The sequence below is a fragment of the Equus caballus genome, chromosome 2 (genome assembly GCF_041296265.1).
Source record: "Equus caballus isolate H_3958 breed thoroughbred chromosome 2, TB-T2T, whole genome shotgun sequence".
Classification (NCBI taxonomy): domain Eukaryota; kingdom Metazoa; phylum Chordata; class Mammalia; order Perissodactyla; family Equidae; genus Equus; species Equus caballus.
Window position 1 is genome coordinate 20,222,616 of NC_091685.1, and position 11,055 is coordinate 20,233,670.

The following is an 11,055-nucleotide window of genomic DNA, read 5'->3' on the forward strand; positions in this document are numbered from 1 at the left end:
TCGTTCAGTAAGAGGAGGCAGCTGTGTTCATTTATGGTTTTCTTCTTTCTGTTAATGAATATAGAGTTTTTAACATGCATTGGGTTACTATGTAGTCTGTGGTTTTTTCTGTCTCAACAGGATTGGAAGCAATCTCAGTTAGGATGGTGAGTGACCTTGAGCAGGATGGGTCAACCCACCGGACTCCTGGATTATCACGCATTTTAATTTAATAGGCATGATTGACATCTACTATTTTGTCTACTCTAAAGAGCAATCTACCTTCTCACACTGAGAGAAGTCCTCAGCTTGTTCCAGTCTTCAGCTTGTCCCAGTCTCAGGGCCTTTGAACATGCTGTTTTCTCTACCAGAAAGTTCTTCACTTAGATAATCCTCTAACTTGCTTCTTTATTTCTTAGTAATATTGTTTATAACATTCCAATATCATTTTTAAAGTTCTAGTACATTTTTATTGGTTAGAGTTGTGTGCAGTTTTAATCCTCTCATCAATACATGTAACATACAGTGATATTCAGACATCTGAATGTCTGAAAATTTAATTCAGGCCATTACTTCACAACTTGGAAAGCTGAGCAACCCAACCTTGAGATGACTTTCTTGTTGTTGAGGTTCGCTCTGTCGGTGTCTGACCATGCATCTTGGAGAGAGGACCTTGCAGCCGTCCTTGCCCCGTGCCCCAGTCAGCACTCTGCACCCAGCCTTCCAATCCCAGCTTTTTACCCTCAACCTGAGTGCGCTTGTGCAAAAACACCCTTGGCATGTTTCCCCAAATTTCATAATCCATTGACCTCAGGGTATCCCCTTCTGCCATGCTCAAACCCTCCTTGTCTTCCTCCCAGGCTGCCAAGATCACGTGGGTGACCACCACGCCAACACTTCCCCAAGATGGGAAAATCGCCATGCTCAGAAGCTTAGAGTGTGCAGACATTATTTACCGATGATAAATACTTGGTTGTGTCTCTATCAGAGAGGCCTTCCCAGCCACCTCATCTAACCCTCCCCCAGCGCCATCGCTCACCCTGGCTTCTTCTCCCTCATAGTGCTTACCACGACCTGTCGTCTCATCGTAGGTATGTCTATGGTCTGTTTTCTAGACACACAGGGACTGCGTCTGTTGTCTCACCGTGGTAGCCCCCATGCCCTGGCCAAGGCCTGGCCCAGAGTGTATGGTCAATAAACAGCAGTTGAACGAATTCCAGCCTTGGGACTCAGGGGCTGAGCAGCTGGGGGATGATGGGAAAGGCACCAGGAAGGGGCCCTGGTGATTTTTCATGAAAGCTTCTCCCTGGGCCCTGGAAAGACAAGGAAGTAGCAGCTGACTCCCACTTTGCCACCAGCTGTGAACAAACTACAGGACAGCTGTTTAAGTTTGACACGGCGGGAGTCAGAGAAAGGGTTGGACTGTGTGGTTCCCATCAGATGCACTGCTGCGAGGCGGGGGTCCTTGGGGTCGCCCCTCAACCCTCCTTCACCCTCATTTTTATGCAACAGCATCTCGTCTTTATCGAGCACTGCTCTGTAGCGGGCTCTCTTCAAGTCCCTTGTCTGAATTAACTCCTAATCCTCCCAACAATCCTGTGAGCTAGGCACAAATCATGTTCCCACTTACAGATGAGGAAACTGAGGCACAGGCATGCGAGACAACATGACTAAGACCTCACAGTTAGTGAATGGAAAACCAGGATTGGACCCCAGGTTGCTCTGGCTCCAGAGCCCTTGGATGCTGGCGTGGCCCCCAATGGACTAGGAAGGTGCCCACGTCGAGCGGCTCCTTCTGGAGAAGCTGGGCTAGAACTCGGGCCTCCTGACCCCAGGCAGTGTGGCTGCATGGGAAGGGTGTGGAGGTGGGAGTCAGCCTGGATTCGAATCCTGCCTCCAGTTGACCATTGGGTAGCTGACGGCAGAGTCCTGCTGGGCCCCGAGGCCTGGGAGTGGGGCACCTGCTCCGGGAGCACTGGGCATCGAGGAAGAGGCCAGGGCTGCCGTGTTCCCAAGTGTCTGCCCCTCGTCTTCCCAGAAAGAACTGGGGGCACCATCCCAGCCTCCCTGTCCTCAGCCTCTGGGGCTGGGGCTCCAGAGCTGACAGTGGCTGATCTGGGTAACGTCAGAATTGCAGGCCCTGCTTGAAGCACCTGCTTGCCTGTGAGTTTTGAAGCCAAGGGTTTTGGGGCAAGGACTCTACAGAATGGAAAACCATCCCCCCAGCCCTGGGACCCCCACTGCTTGTCTCCAGGGCCTTTTGCCCTTAGTGGCTCAAGGCGCCTGGCAGGACCTTGGTGTGGAATGAGCACTGGGTTGGTGCTACCTGGACAACCTTTGGGCTCTAGCACCTGCTTGCTGGGTGACTTGGGGCAAGTTACTCAGCATCTCTGAGTCCCCATTCCTCCATCTCTAAAACTGCCTTGCTTTTTAAAGGGCTGTTGTGAGGGTTTTATGTGATAAGGTAAGTCAGAGTTTCTCGAACTTTTCCACCAAAGCAAAACCTAACAGCAAAACAGAGTAATCAGGTGCCCCGGGGGTTTGAGGGTGTAGCTTAAAGCCACCCGCCACCAACTCGTGCCTTATTTGAAGTCTTACTGTAGCTTAAAAATGTATGTGCATTTTGCATTCTGCTCCATAATATATCCACATTGTGGCTTTTAACACAAAGACAGTGTTTTAAGTTACTTACTATTGGGTAATTTTAATGCCAGCGAGACGGGCCATGTTTGTCACGTGGCTCTACAAACTCCCTGGCCCCCAAGGTGTTTGCACCCTTGTTTAAGAAGCATTCAGGGGCTGGCCCAGTGGCGCAGCGGTTAAGTTTGCACGTTCAGCTTTGGCGGCCCAGGGTTCGTGGGTTCCAATCCCGGGTGTGGACATGGCACCACCTGGCAAGCCATGCTGTGGTAGGCGTCCCACATACAAAGTGGAGAAAGATGGGCACGGATGTTAGCTCAGGGCCAGTCTTCCTCAGCAAAAAGAGGAGGATTGACGGCAGATGTTAGCTCAGGGCTAATCTTCCTCAAAACAAATTAGAAAAAAAAAAGCAGCATTCATATAAGAAAAAGTGCTCTGAGAAGAGCCAAAAATGCTACGTAAAGGTCAGAGAGTTTTAATGTGACTGTTGGCAGAAATAGGGAGAGGAGCAGTGAGCAAGATGGATGGAGGCAGGAGAAGAAAGAAGGGCAGATAGAGGTGGAGGGTGGAGGGGGGATGGGGTGCTGGGCGGCAGTGAATGCAAGGATCCCAGACCTTGCCCCTCCTCCCCCCGGGCACCCCCTCTCTCCGTCCTTGACTTAGAGGACTGTGAGTCCCAGAGGGTTCATGCAGAAACTAGGGGGATGAGGGCCCAGTCCTGGGGACTGGTCAGTGGGCACAGGGCCGGACTCTGCCTGAGCACTCCTGGGGCCTCCTACCTCCTCCTGATGGGTGAACAGGGCTCTCAGCACCACCGAGGATGCTGTCTGCTCACCATCACAGTCAGCCACATACTCATTGACTCCTTTGGCTTAGGGTGGCTTTCCTGCAACTGCCATCCTTCCCAGAGCGTCCTCTTTAGCACTGGGGGTCGGCTCTCCCTATTCCTTTCACGGCTGTGGGGTGTAGTGTGTGGGATCCCTCCAGCAATCACCCAAAATTCTCCTTGCAGGTCCTTCATGTAAATGCTCCCACAGGAGCCATGGCAGTGTCCCAGAATTCCTCAGGTGGGTATGCAGATTAGGCCCCACTGTGACCCGGGCTACTGGTACAAACCTTCTTTAGTCTCCTTTCTGCTCTTTTTGGTATCTTTCTAAAATTGCAAAGCTCCCATGCAGAAATACGCACGCTTCACAATATTACAAAATGTCTGAAAGCAAATATTTCCAAAGAATTGTGGGAGCACAAGCAAACACCTTCCTTTCTTCCTCTGTTATTTCTGGGCGAAAGCAGATAATGAGTTACCCCGCTCACAATCAATGTTCAGTGGATTTTTTGGCTACATTATTCGGAGCAAATATAAACAGGGTAAGTTAAAGGCATGGATTATTGCAAAATAAAATTGGGATACATGAAGCTTAAAACTCTTAATTTTAAACTACTCCTCACAATAGACCAGAACTTGATCCTCTGTAATTCTTTGCAAACAGCGTTTGCATTTTATTACCAAATGTGTTTTATAGTGGCGTAGGATGAGATTTGGCTCATGTTTTTGCATAAATATAATAAAAGGAGGCTTCCCAGCGAACATAGATTTGGGAAATAGTGTTTGCTTATTTCTCTCAATTCAAAAGAGTGTGAACTGGAAATTTTTTGTTTCAGTAAAATTTTTTTTTTTTTAAACACAAAGGCTGTGTATTGTTTCTTTCCACAAAGAGCACAAGCCAAGCTGGGGACAATTATGGTTCTGTATTTCTCTCTGGGGAGCACAGGCCCGTACTGCAAACTTGCCAATGAGCAAGCAAGGCTCCATGCTGCCCAGATGGGCTGGACTTGGCAAGGAGACCACAGGAGACCGCGGCTCCAGGCTTGGGGCAGGCAGCCAGTCTCCCCTGGGGCAGACGAACCTCTGAGGGGGGGGGGTGAGGCATCGTGGAATGGAGGGGACGAGAGGGTAGAGGAGAACCGAGGTACAAGGCAGCCATTGTAGCACTGTCCTTTGTGCTTATTTACTCCTTCCAGAGGAGGAGGGGAGAGATGTTTATTTGGGGTGGGCCCCAGAAGCTCAGAGAGGCCACTTTGGGTCTAGCCTGGGTGGAGACTGCAGAGAAGTGGCAAAGAGTCCGGAGTCAGCCGGGCCTGAGCCGGGTCTGTATCCTTTCTCTGCTACTCACCAGCTCTTTGACCACAGGGATGTGACTTCACCTCTCTGAGCCTCAGTTTCCCCATCAGCAGAATGGGATAATAATAGGACTTACTTCAAAAGATTGTTGGAAAGATTTCCTGGAGAAAAAAATATACACAGAAAACACTGTGCTTGATGCCTGGCCTGTATTTCCAGCTATTGTGGTTAGTTGAAGCTGAGTGGCAACACCCACACCCAGAAGGACTTGATGGTTCCAGACTTGGGCCCCAGTCCACCTCGATTAGAAGTAGTTATTTATGTCCGTCTTGATTATGGCTAAGAGCTCCCAGAGGGTTGGGTAGTCGTAGACTGACACAGGTCACCTCAAATACTCAGTGGTTTCAATTACACTAAATTTAATTTCCCTTTTAAACCAGTCGTTTCTGCCCTATTTTGTGCCTTCCCTCTGTCAAGGTTGTTTCTGGCTGGGAGGGGGGTTCAGGTGTCTGAAAATTTCTGTGCTGCTTCTGGCAGTGTTTTGCTTTTAGAATATTCTTCCTGCAATATGTACTCATTACCACCAGGTGGCAGTAGAGGTCCAGGCCGGCTTTAGGAGTCAGGACACAGCCAAGAGGATGTCCATCCTTGGGAGACATTTAAAACGGATTTCTATTTATTAAATCGGTTCAACGAGATTAACCTACTCACCACCCTTAACTTTAAGCATGGCAAGCATCACAGCAGCTAATGAGACAAAAGGCAAAGTGTTTGGTGCACTCAATTATCTTTTCTTAACTAATCCCTAAAGGGCGTCTGATCCGGCGCCCCCATTCCTGTGGGGAAGGCTTTCTCTTCTCCTAACACCCAGGTTCAGCCAACACTCACCATTCCTCGGCTCTGTGCCAGCTTCCTGCAGGATTGGCTTTGACCCCAAAAAACTCTTGGTCTGGGGTGGGGGTGGGGTGGGGAGCAGGGTTACAGGAGGTCACAAATGCAAATGCCTGCAGTGTCTGGACTGGGAATGGAGATGAGTGAGGCAAGAAGAACAGGGAATTGGGGGCCCCAGCAATTTGGAGACTTGGGACCCATCTAAAGTGGGGCAGCTGCCACTCAGCTCCACCTGCTGGTTGCCAGGTGGCTTTACATTGCCACATCTTCCTATTCTTCCAGAGAAATTAATACCTAGATTTTTTATATAAAAACACTTACTTTAAACCTGTTACTGGGTCACATTTGGCTCTTGGGCTGTGAGTTTGAGACGTGATGGGACAGTGAAGCAGTGTGTCCAGGGGACTGGGGGAACCCAGAGGAGGGGTCCCCAACTCTGCCCGGAGCATGCATGCATTCATTCATCAGCAAATGTTTGTTGCCTTCCTATGGTGTGCAGAGTTCTGTGCTGAGTGCTGGGGATTCTTAGGCAAACAAGATAAGTGCAGCCCCCTTCATGGCGCGCACAGCCTCGCAGGGCAGACAAATATCCGACCCAGCCTTACGCTATTTATGGTTAGGTTGTGAATTGTGCTGAGTTATCTGAGGCACAGGTGTTTGTGCCACGAGAGTCTGGGGACGGGTCAGGGAGGGCTTCCCTGAGGCAGTGATGTTTGGTCTGTGATCTAAAGGATAAATAGGAGTTTCTCTTATCCATTTACTGGGCCAGCCACTTCTTCCTTCAAAGGTGCACTAAATGTCTGTTGGGGATGGGGCTCGCTCAGACAGGGTCCTGATCTGGAGAAGGGCCATTTCTCAGGAAGGAGTCCAGATGGTCGGTGTTGGATCCTTTTCCTGCTGTGGAACATGCTGGAACAGAGCAGAAATCCACTGGGCATGAGATGACGGAGGAAGAGGTTTCTCCCGCTCCGACCTGGGGCACGTACTGTGGGAGAGAGGGTGCCCAGACCAGCAGAGGAGAGGCCCTGGGAGGGGGCGGGGAGGAGCAAACAGCCCCTTCAAAGGGCAGAGAGAGCATCCCAGGCCAGCTTTTTGGGGAGGAGGACAGGGGCACAGAACGGAGGCACTGGAGCCCGGCTCCCGGGGCAAGGAGACTCCAGGTTCCATCTTTGGTGCTCAGAATGCTGAGTGGTACTCACAGTAGGGCTGAAAGCTGAGGACATGGAGGGTGAGGATGCTCAGGGCCCACAGTTACTCCAAGAGGGCTCAGAAGTGGGGTGCACAGTTGCCCCAATTTTGATGTATGGGGGAAAGAACCCACCAGATCTGGTTCATATCCCGTTTCTTCATTGATGCGCTGTGCGATCTTGGGTAAATTGCTTAAATTCCCTGAGCTTCAGCATCCTCATGTGCAGGATGGACTTTTGTGTTCTGTGTTACAGTGGGGTCATTACAGGGGACCATCACTATAAGGGCTCAGCACCGTGCCTGGCCCACATTGGTCTTCAATACATCTGATTCTGTTCCTCTTCCCTTCTCAATGGCATAACTGCCAACAGGAAATTCCTGTCTGGGCTATCCTCGCATCCACCAACCCAGAGTTTGTCCCCTCTAAGCTCAAGTCCTCAAGGTCACAGGGGACATCCTCAAGGTCAAATTTCCCCTCTCCTGTCTGCACCTCCTCTCCCTCCTCAGCCTCATCCGGGCCTTATCCTGACGGCTCCTTTTGCACACGTCTCTTTGGAAATAGACTCAACATTCTATGATAGAAGGAGGTGGGCCTGCCTCGTGGCCCTGACATTCCCTCGCCGTGCGACCTTGAGCAGGATGATACGTATGAAAGGGAAACACTTTACACATGCCACCGTCTGTAGTTTGCGAGATGTTTTATGATCAGCAGGTTTTCCTTGGCGCTTTCCTATTTTTTTCTGTTGAAGTGGAGGACTTGAGCAGTTCCCACCGATCTGATTGTTTAGTGACTTTGGCACCGTCTCCATCAATCACCGCACAAGTGCATCCTAACCTTCACCTTCTGCTTGGCCGGTGTGGGGCTCCAGGGTGAGAGCAGAACAAGGAGACGAGCTTGCTGGAGACTCCCCTCACCAAGGCTCCTTGGAGAGAGGCCAGAGTTCAGTGGGTCCTCTGCTCATTGGTGGTGGGGCCTGAGCCCTTGGCTGCCCCACCCTGACCCCCACCTGCCTCAGGGAGGTCTTAATGTTATTGTGGACAAAGCCTTGCTCCTGGCACAGAGGAGGCTCACATGAGGGGCTCCATGAGCCGTTGTTATCACTATGAGTTGCTGTTTATGAATGAAATCACGTGTGTGAAGCGCGTACACACACCTGATGCAGAATGGCTATTTATGATAATCATCGTACATGATGCGCACAACACGCTTGGGGGCACAGAGTCGGGCCTCAGGAAAGAGAGTTTGGAAAGTCCCAGGGATTCTGATTGTCAACCAGTGTCGCAGGGCCTGCGGCATGCTAGGGACCGAGTGCGTGGTGTCAACACCAATGATGAGGACATGGCTGGCACAGGTCGAGGTGGGGCATGCTCAGGTCACACTCCCTTCCGTCGTCACCCTCCAGCATCAGGGGCACATTCCTCAGATCAGAAAGCCGGGGAGCCCCAGGCAGCAGGGTCCCTTTTAGTAACTCCCAGGCATGAAGCTGCCCCTCCTCTCCACCATCTGCGTCCCCTCTGGTCTGGCTCGTCCGAGCCCCGGTCTGGGGTGGGTGGGCGGCTCCTGCATTGCCAGCGACCTCTCTGGGCTGTCCTCAAAGCTGCCTTGCTCCTCCCACCCCACAGGCATTCTCAGATGGACGTGGCTCTTGCAGTCTGTGGCTTCAGCCTGGAACTGAGTGCCCCTTCTCAGACAGTCCCCATCCCGAGCACCCCTGAGGCCCTGACTCTGCACCCAGAATCTAGGCTAGGTGAGGGCACTTTTGGCCTTTGAACCCCACTCCATCCCCACCCCCAACCCCTGCTCAGGGTGAATCCCCAGCCTCTCAGGCAGCTCACAGGCGTTGGGACAAGCTCAACAGGAACGATGAGGAGGACGTAAGGGCCTGTGCTCAGGGCCCCCATCCGTCTTCCCAGGAGGCCTGGGGAAGTTGGTTATGCCGTTAAACCCTACTCTGTCCCTCTGCAGGTAGACACATGAAAGCTCACCCACAAACACTCTCCATCACATCATGAGAATTCAAGCCTGTGCACACACAGGTCTTTACTCAGACACACCCACCCACAGCGAGGCCCTTCAAGCAGGCACGCACACACCCAGCCTTCATGCCCAGGCACACACACACATAGACCTAGGCGCACACACACACACACAGAGCTCCTGTTGTGCACTGTGGCACACTTGTGGAGGCGCCAAGTATCCCGATACACATATCTGAATCCACACGCCCAGGCACTTGTTCGTCCTCACACGCTGCAGATATTACACCCTCTCCTGTCCTCACTCACAGACGCGCATTTGCACTCACACACACGCACACACAAAGGATGTGAGTCCTCCCAGACATGCCCCACGCCCTGCCTAAGAACAGACGCACGAAGACACGTCCCCACACGCCTGTGTGACCCCCCCAATCACCCGAGACCCACATGCCGTGTCACACCCCTTCCTCCTAAACTCGGCTCTGGACCGGCCCCAGCCCCCCAAGAAGCGCGCAGACACCCGGCTGGCGCACCGGCGTTTGGCCCCTCACACACGTGCCCTCAGAGAGCACGCTTAGAAAAACATTCCTCCTCGTGATGGAGTGCTTCCATCAGGCCTCTTCGGCTTGTAACAGATTAAAGGCGAACAGGCATTTGTCACGGGGAAGTGTACCCAGTTGTGCTGGAAAATGGACTTTTCGATGAGCGTGAGAGCTTGAACCTGTCACAGAGGGGCGAGCCTCTGTTATTGCAGCCTGCCGGGCTGCGGCAGCCGGCGCGGCCTTATCGGCTGTGGCAGGCATCCCCTCCGACTGAAAGGATCCCATTACGGTAAGTAATGGCTTAATCACAGCCAGTTTGTAATGGAGATGACCTCCCCGCGTCCTGCTGGCCTCCCCCGATGGATTGCACCCCTCCACGCCATGACTAACAGTGCTCCGTTCTGCTCTCCTGCCGAAGGAAGGGCCACCTGGCCCAGCTGGGACAGGAGTCACACAGCTCCCGGGGGAGGCGGCAGCCAGGATGCAAGGGCAATGGCAGGGCGAGGAGGCAGGGCACCTGAGGGGGCTGACCGGACCCTCTGGTGCAGGTGGGGAAGCTGAGAGCTCTGTCTTGACCTCACTTTGCTCCGTGCCTTTTCACAGAGCCTCACACTTTAAAGCAGAGTATTCACGACAGTAGGAGCTTCCGTTTGACGGGTACCAGGATCTGTGTTTGGCACTTTCTACGCTATACATTGCTCCAGCCCTGGGAGGCAGGGTATTTTCAGTGTCCCACTTTATAGATGAGGAAGCTGAGGCTCAGAAAGAACGTGTGGCTGGCCCAAGATCGCAGAGCAAGTAAATGACAGGTCTGGGACTCGACCTCGGGGCCGTGCGCCTCTGAAGCCAGTGTTCTTGCCTATTACGTCCAGAGAGACTCCATCAGCCTTGGGTGGCCTGGCGCCTTCGAGGGTCTTCACGTCACCCTCCTTCCTCAGCGGGGGACATGGGGTCTTCTGCACCCACGTGGTCGTGGGCCAGGGAAACTTCCCTCCTCTGCCCGGAGGCCCTGTGTGTCAGACGTTTGACTGCCCACCACAGCCAGCCATTGTGGGGGCCTGAAGGTCACTTCAGCCTCAGCCCAAGGTCAGGAGTTCCCCGGGGGGCACTGGAAGCCTGTCTTTGCTGCTGCCTAGACCGTGTGTCCCTGGGGCTGACTTGGGCGGAGTCCTGGGGCGTCAACCCCTTCCTTCCATGGACCTCCTGCTCCAGCCACTGGGCCGATGCCCCAGCACAGCCCCGGACAGAACATCGGGAGACGCAAGTGGGAGAATAAAGGGCATCTTCTCTCCCTGCTCATGTCTTCAGGGTCACGTTCAGTGCCTGGGAAGAAGTTGGAGCTTAGGAAGATTTGGGGTTGAGTCCCGGTTCTACCCCTTACCAGCAGTATGACCCTGGACGAGCCCCCTCACCTCGCTGAGCCTCAGTTTCCTCACCTGTATGATACCTACACCTACCTCGTGGAGGTGTGAGGATGAAGTGATAGCATTGTGTGTGAAGTATCTGAAAGTGAGCCTGCTCTCTGGCTGCGACTGGCTAAGACGTGAAATACCTTCAGCAAAGCTTCCTGGAGACAGGCCAGGCGGCGGCTGAGTTGGGTCCAAGAGTGTGGCCCCTGTGTGGTCTTGATCATCCACAACAGGCTGGTGATGAGGATGGCCGTCAACATTAGTTAAGATGTCCTGTGTGACAGGCATCAGTGCCTCCCATGGA

At 52.8% G+C, this 11,055-nt stretch overlaps 1 pseudogene; it reads right to left on the reverse strand.

Annotated features, from left to right (window-relative positions):
- Window positions 1–548: 548 nt before the first annotated feature.
- On the reverse strand, window positions 549–811 carry LOC111770325 (acylphosphatase-1 pseudogene; annotated as a pseudogene).
- Window positions 812–11,055: the final 10,244 nt, after the last annotated feature.